Consider the following 11,328-nt stretch of genomic DNA (forward strand, 5'->3'; position numbering starts at 1 on the left):
ACCTGTACCCGGTGCATTTTCTCCTCAACCACCGTCTTCAACAGATAGTATGGATTAAAGAGAAAATGACAAGCCTTAAGTAGTTAAATACATCCAACAGTTAAAGAATTTTATCCATACGACACTCCACCTACTCGAGAAGGACAAAAAAGCATCCGAGAAGATCAAATACGTTCATTGAAGTAGGAAAATTGCACTAAATACTCCATCAGACAGTTAAAGTGGTTGGTGGTCAATTATGACCCCTCCACTCCTAAACTGGCCAAGTGCCTTTGTAATGAAAACTCTATATATACCTAGAAGCAAGATGTAATCAGGGTTGATGGTTGTTGTTTTGATGTAAGGTCCAACTTCTGGAGACTATAACCGCTTTGAAACTTGCAGCATCTCGTCTTCATTTTTAGCTAATGCAAGCTTCTTTTGCTGTTAATTGTTCACTTTCCATTCCTATTCTATTCTAGGCTATGCTTGTTATACAGTTTTCTTGAACTATTGATGTTTAGCATTAGAGGAGCTTTCATCCTACCTCGGTGTTAGAATCTTGTATGTATCAGTGAATGTTTTATTCAGGTTTCTTTTCATTTAATGCTAGAGAGTTGTCATCTTATCTATGCATTAGGGAATTAGATTTGCAGACCTCTTTAATGGTTGCAGCTGGCCATCATAGGGTCCTATGCATCTGCTGGTGTGGTTAGTATTCTCCATGTTCACCCAATCCTTAAACTGTGAGTAATTGGTGGTCTAAAGCCTTGGAGTCTAGGGGTGTTCACGCATGTCTGGAGTCAAGCAAAGTAGGAGTGGTTATCTGGCTTGAACAAGCATCATTCCTTCCATTCATCCATTTCCAACATTAAGTTGAGTTTGTAATGTTCCCAAGCATCTCTGAGGTTAGGAGAGTTTCTTGGGGTGATAAGAGAACCCATAAAAGATTTCAACTCATGATTTAATAAACTTTTAAAAAAATTTCCTGCTACGTCTAAACCCAGCGAAGAAGTCCGAAGCAAATCATATATATCTGCTTTACCTTCGAATATAACAATCTTCATTGATAGGACTACAAAGCCCACCTTAGCAGAGAATATGAAAGAATCGATTGCCGTTGAGAAACGTATTATTGTTTTAGAAAAGAAAACCATTCTTGAGGAAAGAAAGTCCAAAAAATTTACTTTTAAAGCTGATTTAAAAAAGAAAGCAGCTAAAGATCCATACGATATGGAGGGCTTGCAAAAGGTTTTAAAAACTATGTCCAATGAAATGGTACAGATAAAAAAACAAGTAGTTGAAACCTCCACTAAAAAGCCATTTAGGAACTTCAAAAGAGCTGAATCAAAACCACCTAATGCCATATCTAATGTGGAATCAGATCCAGATAATGATGAAGATGAGGACACAGTCTTGTCATCTGAGGAAATAGAAGAAGATGAGATAGTTGAATTTCATGGTATGTGGGACTTCATTTTGCCTAATTCTGGTACTGAAAAGGAACAGGAAGCTCTCCCAGTAAAAACTAGAATTAAATTCGTTGCAAAACCTATTCAGCCAACTCAAAAGAAAAAAAATGCAAGCCCTACTACCAAAAATAAGGCTCCCATGAAGAAATCTTCAATCTTTCCAACTCAAAATCAGCCATCATCTTCCAATCCACCCTCATTATCTAAGACATTGGTAGTATCTAACTCTATGTATTACAACATTATTGAAGACATGAAGAAGACTAGAGCAAATATCTCTTTGTTTGAGCTTAGCAAACTCAAACATCAACAAATATTGCTGCTCAAAGAGTTAAATGCAGTACCTTCTTCCCCTCTTCCAAATGTTGTATTATCCAAGGTGGCCAAAGGAACAGGTAAGCCACCATTAGCTAAATTAGATGCTGCTGATGCTATTTTGATTGGAGATATACCTAATTCTCATTCTCCTCCTTTTCTCTTGACCTATGAAATTTACAATAGAAATTTGCACAATTGCTTAATAGATGCAGGGGCTTCATCAAATATAATGACAGCATCAATTTGCTCAAAATTAAACATTGAGCCCCAAAAATCTACAATGCATATTGTTTAGTTGGATCGAGCTAAGGTTCAAGTCTTAGGAGAGATCAATTCAGTCACCATTAGGTTATCAGCTGATCCTAGAGTAGTCCAAAGAATTGATATATTGATTGCCAACATTCTTGAGTTTTATGGGTTAATTTTAAGTAGGGATCGGTCTGAGAAACTCCATGATTACATTTCTACTGATTGGTCTGATATGTGGCTCCCCTATAAAGGAAAACCAAATCAAATTAAAATCAATCGGGAGAAGAACATGACTCATACTGTAACTGAGTTTGAGCAAGAAAAACAACCCATAGCTTTCAATAATAATATTATCGGAAATTACTGAGTCGAATCATTCTTTGGTAATTTTAATGCTCAATCATCACCTTTTTCTGTTAATAGTTTCACATCACAAATAGAAAACTTTTCTCATACAAATACATCTAGGTGTGTCACTATCGCTGAAGAAATTGTAAATAAACCTGTAGATAAGCCTATATTTTGGTCTTTATATTTTGATGGGTCAAAATCCAATGACGGTGCAAGAGCAGGATGTATTTTAGTTAGTCTTGAGGGGGAAAAACTATGCTGTCATGTAGACTAGAATTTGAGTGTACAAATAATATCGTTGAATATGACGCATTGATTCAAGGGCTTGATAAAGCAATAGGCATGAAGATTAAATATCTAAAAGTATTTGTGATTCTGAGATTGTCATCAAACAGGTAAGGAATACTATCCATTGCCTTTCTGGACATCTCAAGCATTATCAATCCTTGGTTCAAGACCTTATATCTCATTTTCTAGCATTTAATATTTTCCCATTCCTTGATCTAAGAATGCAGCAGCTGATTTATTAGCCAATGTTGCTTCTAAGCTCCTTCCATCTGAGGATTACAACACTGATAGGTTTTCAGTCAAATTGATTTCTAGACCATCTATTACAGACAATGTCACCAATTGGCAGGTATTTAATCATGACGAAGACATTTCGAACTTCTTAACTTCTTAGAAATCCTATGATGACCAGATTATTGATGAGAATGACCACGATCTTTAGATAAAGCAAAGACCAGAGGAGAATTCCATACCTAAATCTGTGGTCAAAATTGAAGATCTTTATGATATCAAGGATAGGTTTAAACAAGTTATTAATTTAAAACTTCAAAGTTCTACTTGGAGGTTTGAATTAATAAATCTTGGCACTGAGGCCAAACCACAAAATATTAATCTAGGACTAGGGCTCACCTTAGAAGAAAGATTTGCCTTTATCAAATTGTTGAATAAATAGAAAAATGTTTTCGCTTGGAATTATGACGATCTAAAAAGTATGATACTTCTATCATATAACACACAATTCCAATGATATCTGAGGAGAAACCTGTACAACAAAAATTGAGGAAAATACATCCGAATCTAGAGAGTCAGATTAAAGCAGAGTTGAATAAACTATTGAAAACTAAGATAATTTTCCTAGTTAGACATTCAAAATGGGTTTCTAACTTAGTACCTATTAGAATGAAAAACGGTGATATTAGGATCTGTTACACAAAAATCTGTCACCATGACTATTTGCAGTCAGTATGGGTCCCTCAATAACCATACAGTCCTCCTTGGCAAGTCTAATACCTCAGCTCCTCATATCAAGCTTTAAAAATGAGAGAAAGTCCTTTAGAAAAGCATAAAACTCTGGTTCCGCACTTTCTCTTACTATTGCCTACGGTTTCGCACCCCATGTTCGTGTTACTCGCGGACCTACCCGCTCTGTCTCTAAAGGGGTGGGTGCGGACCCCTGTAAAAGTCAAAAGGCGCAAGTTTAACTTCAAAAAACTTACTTGTGGTCGATTCTAGAGGATTATAGAAGGTTGCTTGATGTGGATGGCTCGCTCCTAGATGGTTCATGCATCCCAATATAGAAGGTGCTAATCCCTTGATGAGAGGAGTTATCCCTTTGAAGAAGGAGCTTATCACTTTGAAGGTGGACCTAGTAACTTCCCCCCATTGCACTATAAATTAAGGCATTGGGCTAGTTGCAGGGGAGGTTAGAAGCTGAACATTCCTAAGGGTAAATGCTGGTGAAATTAAGACTCCCTAATTAAGCTTGAGAGGAGAGATCACATACCTTTTTGGCTTCATTGGGAAGTGAGTGAGCTTGTCAAAGTAGAGGAAACTTCTTGCTGGACCCTGGGAGGAACTGTTACAGTATCAAGGCACAGGTTGTAAAGTTCTTCTTGATTTAAGTTAATACAATTAAGCTCATTTTTCTCAACAAATTGTTATATGTAATTTGTTTCATAAATTCCTTGGTGATTATGATGGATATGCTATATTATATTGGTCTTTCATGTGCTATTTAATTTGTTTGCTTGTTTGTGTATGCAGATTTTACTTCAAGGAGCTCACTTGGATCAAAGGGGCTTGACTGGTACAAACTCGCATTGGACCTAAGGTAGGCCTTAAACACCTGTTTACTTCTATTTTAATTGCATATTTAGGGAAAGATAGGGTTTTATTGCTGTGTTTGTCGCTAGATATCTTTAGATACTAGGGAGGTCGATCTTGTCCGCAAGATTGACTCGTTCCGTGTGACAAAATGGCGACTCCAATGGGAACCCGCGGACCCCGAATCTCTGGTCTAATGTGTTTAAATTCTTGGAATATGCTGATATTCGATGTAATCAAACTCACGTTCCAAGAGACGAATTCTCAAAAATAATCTTAATAAAGCTGGATTTCTAATGGCATATACTCTATTAAGTTGTAACACAATGAGTTCAGAATCTAACCTCACTATCAAACTCCGAATCCCAAACGAGATGGATTCGGATAATAACAAAATCACTGTACTATACTCTGCAATGTTTTTCGTTGTTTGACCGAGGCTTACCCCATGCAAAGATACCAACTCATCAGAGGGTGAATAAATAACCCAAGCCGCGGAAGAAATATTCTGTGTATTATGACAAGCACCATCAGCAAATCCAATATATGTTTGGAGAGACGTCGACATCTGCAGTATCAAGAGTAAAATCAAGATAAGCAGGAATAATGATGAAACACTCTTTAACAACTAAGCACACTTCTAAATCTAAAACACACTAGCTATAAAGAAAATTAACCTAACTAAGATCTCCACATCTAAATTTATGCATAATATCTCTTCAGGTAAAGACCATTTCTAGGTTTACCTAAAGAGACCCCATCAAAGTCTACCAACTCATAGGCCCCTTTTTCCAGTTTTCGTTTAACAATAAAGGGACCATGCCACATAGGCATGAATTTTCCAGCGCCTAATTTATCATTTTCTTGATCATACAATAAAACTAGGTCACCCTCTGAAAAATTTCGAGGGGTGACATTTCGATCATATTGAGCTTTAATACATTTGGCGTGAGCTTCGAGTGCTAGTGCAGCATCTCGTCGATCCTCATCTAGCTGAGCTAAGTATAAGAAATGTCTGTCCTCTTCAGAGGTAGCTGGAAGTAATTCGATGGCCATTCGCAATGATGGGATTTCGCATTCAATAGGTAGCACTGCTTCCAAACCATAAACTAGTTGAAAAGGAGTGAAACCAGTTGACATTTTTACCGTGGTTCGATATGCCCAAAGCGCTGAGAATAGCATGTTATGCCAATTTGACCAATGAATTCCAATAATTCGTCGGATCATGACAACTAGAACTTGGTTGATGGCTTCAACCAGACCGTTAGCTTGTGGATAATAAGGTGTTGAACTATCATGATGCAAGCCAAGCTGGTTTGTAAGTTTTGTCATCATAATATTTCGAAAATGATGCCCATGATTAGTGATAATTGCTTGTGGAACACCAAACCTAGCAATTATATGATTGAATATGAAAATCGCAGCAGTTTTTCCTTCTGCCTCAAATGTAGGCATCACCTCGGCCCACTTAGTAAAGTAATCTACTGCAAGAATTATGTATGCATGCCCCCCTACTTAGGAACCTCCTAAAAAGTCCTGGGACCCCAAACACATAGCGCTGTAACCTAATAGGAATGTCATCTATAGTGGTCTCTGGTATGTCCGCTATTAGGCGCTCTAGATGACTCTCCAACTCAGCCAAAGTCTCTGTGGCCTCGTCCTGTGGGGTCAGTGCTGCTGCAACTGGTTGTCTCCTCTCGTAAGGCCGGAGATTGGATGGACGCCATGGGCTTACATCTGCATTTGAAAATTTTACTATCAATTTTGAGACGACATAAAAACAAAAAAATAGATAATAAGAAAATGTGGAAAATGAGGTTACCTGTATCATCCGATTGCTCTCCTGGGGGAAGAGCCATGTCCGGGTCACCATGAAAATCAACCTTGGCATAAGGAAAATCCTGGATAGAAAATATCTGTTTCTCTAACCAGTGAAAGTACTCTGGAGTGAATCGAACAACTTCTGTCCCCTCATCAGGATGACGGGCCATAACTGCGACCCATCGCATCAATTTGGGCTCTCGAGGAAGCCCACCCTCCACAGTGAGCTGCTGCAGGATCAACATCAGAACCCTCTCCAAGCCAAAAATCATGACTAAAGAACCATAACCAAAGGTCTTCAACTGTCTGTTTTTGGCTCTGGTCAGTTGGCCTTTTATGTTAGCCAACACAGAATCGCACCAGTTGAAGACGGTGCCTCGAAAGCAATCAACTGCCATCTACATATGGGATCCAGTGGCAATGTGCAGTGCTGTGCTCCTGCAAAGTCTGGTAACTGTGAACGCAATGACCATAAGTTTAGGACGGGATATGGTTTTGATGTCTATCCCTGTGTCTCGAGTCTGAACGTTGCACCACTCTAGCTGGAGGCTATCTACAGACTGGCCACCTGGCCTAGTCCCGAATAGAGTCAAGTGTTCGCGTCTCTTAGGCAAACCAGTGAGAAAATAAATATCTATCGGCTCCATTTCGAGTTGGTGTCCACCTATGTAGAAACACTGGTCCTGGACATTCCATCTCTCTACCAGCCACTCTAGAAAGTCCACCTGGGCCCTCATGCCAGGTATGGCCCAGTATTTGTATAGGCCGCATGCCTTCAAAGCATCAATTGAAGTTTGATGATTTATGGTGGCCAAATCTACATCCTCGTGCTCTCTTTCGCGCCAATCAAGCATGGTGAGCAATCTACATACAATAAAAAGCATATTAGAATTCATTAAATTAAAAAATTTTGGTTCATTTTTGAGTTCTTGGGGTTTGTAAAACCATTGCGCGGGGTCCGCACCCTGCCTTTAGGAATAGTGCGTGGGTACGCAGTCTGCCTTAAGGGCAGGTGCGGACCCCCGACATTTTTCTAACTGCGAAAATGTTGGGGTCCGCGGGTCCCCAGTGTTATGCCTACGGACCCCGGTGCGTGGGTTTTCAAACCACAAGTCCTCCCAAAAATAAGATTAAGGACCTAAAAACGAATTCTAAATGGATGAAAATGAAGAGAAGGATGTTGTAGATTACCTGGAAGAGAAGACGTTCGATTCCGACGGTTGGATTTTCTGCAATCTTCACAGGAAGTTTCTGACCAAAAGCCCTTTTTCTCACCTCAACAATCAAACGGTAAAAATGAATTGGTAAAAGCCCTTTTTATAAGTTTTTTGGATAAATGAATCGCTAATTTGTTTATTTTTCACTATGGATAGGTGTTTTTCAAAGAATTTTTATCCATTTCAAATAGGTATGAGTAATGTGTTGGCTTTTGTGCAGGATAACATATTTTTCAGGTAAAGTTCCTCATTTTCTATGGAAAAGACATCAGAGTCACCTTTAAGCTCTTTTCTGACTCCTAAAATGTGAAAAGATCATCGGGTTTTTATTTTTAAACTTGTTAAAATGGAACTAAAAAGACGGTCCTCTTATAGCCCTTTTCTGACCAGAAAAACACAAAAATATTGCCGAATTTTTGTCGTTTCAAATTCGATATTAGTAATAAAACGACGTGTCCTTGGTTGCTTTTTACTTTTCAGATCAGAGACACTAATTATGAAAGTACTCCTTGGCCATAAAGATCAAGCGGTTCTCTCAAGTATTATTTTATACTTTTTCGGGCTTGGGAGACACAAACTTACGAAAAAGGACAACCATGGAGTTTTCTTAAGTTTTTCAGACTCCCTAAAATTGAAAAACGCCGCGTTTTTCCTATACTGAACTCGTTAAAATTCAAACAGTAAAGGACCTATTCAATTACAAACAGGAACAGACCACTCCTTCTTAGGGTTCGAATCTAAACTAAGTTGGGCTCATCCAAAGGATGAGCTTATAATCAAGCAAATGTTATCCTCCTCAAACTTGTTAAAAAATAAAGAGGTACTTGCCAGAAATGGTGGGGGAAAAGAGAGGAAAATGAGCCTTTTTGTTACGCTTTGTCTTAGAAAAACCTTATCACCACTCTTGAACACAACACTTTTCATTCACCTGGGTTGGGAAATCCTTTGCCTAACAGTTGATCAAACCACATTGAAAGTCTTCAACCAGTTTCTGGGTATTAACTTTGGGACAATTGTCACCAAACCATCTGTTGTGTCGTTATGTGTTCAAGAGAGTCTTGCAAATAAGCCATTCATCTGCAAAATATCTATCATCCATTTTGACCATCCCTGAGTTAATCTTTACAGCTACATTTCTTCAACTTGATATATGATTTCGTGTTGTGAGCTTCCTTACGACAGATCGTTTTCTATCGACCTCAACTCATTATCTAGAAAGACGATCTAGAAATCATCAGTACCTTGGGATCTGCATGCCACAATGGCAGGTTTCTCGCCCTTGATGACAGGTTGCATCATTGACCTTCGATCGAAGGACTCCATGACATGTTCAACATCAACACATCTATTCACATCTCATGGATTGTCCTGGGTACTTTGAGAGCCATTGACATTAATGGTGGTTTCTCTCACACTTGTTAACAGTTTACAGCATTGACTGATAATCAAGTGGTTTCTACCATGTTCGACTTCAACACATTCATTCGCATGGATAGAATCGTACTGTTTCGGGAAGTAGAAATCAAGACCCTGAATCTAGTTTCCACCATCTAGGCTGCAAGGAGTTTTGTATTCATTATACTATAGACTAATTATAAATAGATGGCTGCGCCCATACTATGTCTGCGTGTCTCTATGATTATGATGTATTGCAAGATCATTCCTGTATCAAAGCAATAGTTAGTTTGTTAGTTAGTTTTGATCTGAGTATGGGAATTCCTACCTCAGCGATGATACGATCTCATATATATATTTTGTGTTGAATGTTTACAAGTTCCAACATGCTCTCCACAAGATAATCCTCGAAATGATAAAGTACTTCACTCTTCCTAGATGATACATGAAACGCTGATCTACTACAGACTTCGCACTTTAGGGGGCAATCTGTTACACAAAAATCTGTCACCATGAATATTTGCAGTCTGTATGGGTCCCTCAACAAGCATACTATCCTCCTTGGCAAGTCTAATACCTCAGCTCCTCATATCAAGCTTTAAAAATGAGAGAAAGTCCTTTAGAAAAGCATAAAACTCTGGTTCCGCACTTTCTCTTACTATTGACTGTGGTCCCGCACCCCATGTTCATGTTACCTGCGGACCTGCTCGCTCTGTCTCTAAGGGGGTGGGTGCAGACCCCTGTAAAAGTCAAAAGGCGCAAGTTTAACTTCAAAAAACTTACTTGTGGTCGATTCTAGAGGATTCTAGAAGGTTGCTTGATGTGGATGGCTCACTCCTAGATGGTTCATGCATCCCAATATAGAAGGAGCTAATCCCTTGATGAGAGGAGTTATCCCTTTGAAGAAGGAGCTTATCCCTTTGAAGGTGGACCTAGTAACTTCCCCCCATTGCACTATAAATTAAGGCATTGGGCTAGTTGTGTTACAGGGAAATGTGTCTATATAGAACTGCTCTATCCCACTAAGGTGTGGTAGCTGCCTTAGAAACAAACAAAGTAAAGTCTACTTCTATTTCTTTTACGATAGATAGATGAAAGAAGAATAAGGAGACCAACCTCTATCTTTCGCTCGACTCCTTGTTCGGTTCTTCTCTCTTATGATAGTCTTTCAATGTTCGCTTTCTCGTACACCCAGCTTCATGGAGTACTTGCAAGATCACAACAGCACAAAACTATACAAGAACATGGATCTATTATCATAAATAATCTAGGGTCAGATATAGATTAACCATACAAATGCATGAAACATAAATTACACAAGAGTATGGAAGAAAATAAGAATAGCTTTATTGATAATCAAAGTAGAGCCAACAGAGTTACAACTAGCTGTTCCGACCCAGCATCATCCTCTTGACAAGAAAACCCCTCTTTTCACCTCATACAAAGCTTAGATCACCCAACATACACTGATGTTACCTCAAGAAACTAACAACAATTACTTACAAGATGCAAAATTCCATCCTCTGGATCTCTGGGATGAGGGATCCATATATAGATATCTGTAAGGGGGATGAGTCAACTTGTGTTTTGATTAGTGTCCTCCCACTAATAGTTCTTGCTTCCACTTGGAGATTGAGGATCTCTTACTCATTCTTGGTCGAATTCAGAGAGGCAAGTGTCACAGGAGAAAGTTCTGGAAGATTCCATGCTTTTCCACCTTGCAGAATGACACTGCCATTTGTCTCTTCTCGCTTTTTGCATTGCAATGCACCCCCATAGTGTACTTAGGTGAGCTGCAACTCAACTTAGCCATGGAGCAAGTGCATTGATCCTGTTTTGACTCATTGTGAGCAGTTTTTCATGGAGAACTTCTGGGAGAAGATGTAATCAGTTTACCTTGTTCCTTTAGGGGTTGGAACAAAACTTTTAAGGACTTAGGAGCCCTCAGTTTATGGATATTTATGCTTGGGGTTGTAGGGTCCAAAAATATCTATAATAGTTTCCCCCTAAAGCATGAGGTCGTTAATTCTTTTTAGATGTCAAGTGAAATGCTTTATAATGAGGATCCAGAGTTCTTTCGAGCCGAGAGGAGACCTGTAATAAGATACAACACAATACATTATCTTCATAACATTTTCGTGATCTAGCTGAGGCGGGCATTCCCATTCTCAGCTTTATAAATTCATTTTCATGTACATAGGACAGACAATCGTCTGAGAATAGACTGATGATTCCGATAGAGCCATCATCCCTTTGATTGGATGATTATCTGTGCCGTAATGCTGTACAGTTGATGTTTTTATTTTCCTGAATATATATCGCAGCCCGGATGGATGAAACTAGATCCGGGGTCTTCAATCTTGTCTGATCTTCACTCAAAGTACAAGTCGATCCATGTGAAAAATGTTTTGGAG

This window comes from Pinus tabuliformis, chromosome 2_1 (genome assembly GCF_031772625.1).
Source record: "Pinus tabuliformis cultivar Carrire ecotype Pingquan chromosome 2_1, CPIR1, whole genome shotgun sequence".
Taxonomy (NCBI): domain Eukaryota; kingdom Viridiplantae; phylum Streptophyta; class Pinopsida; order Pinales; family Pinaceae; genus Pinus; species Pinus tabuliformis.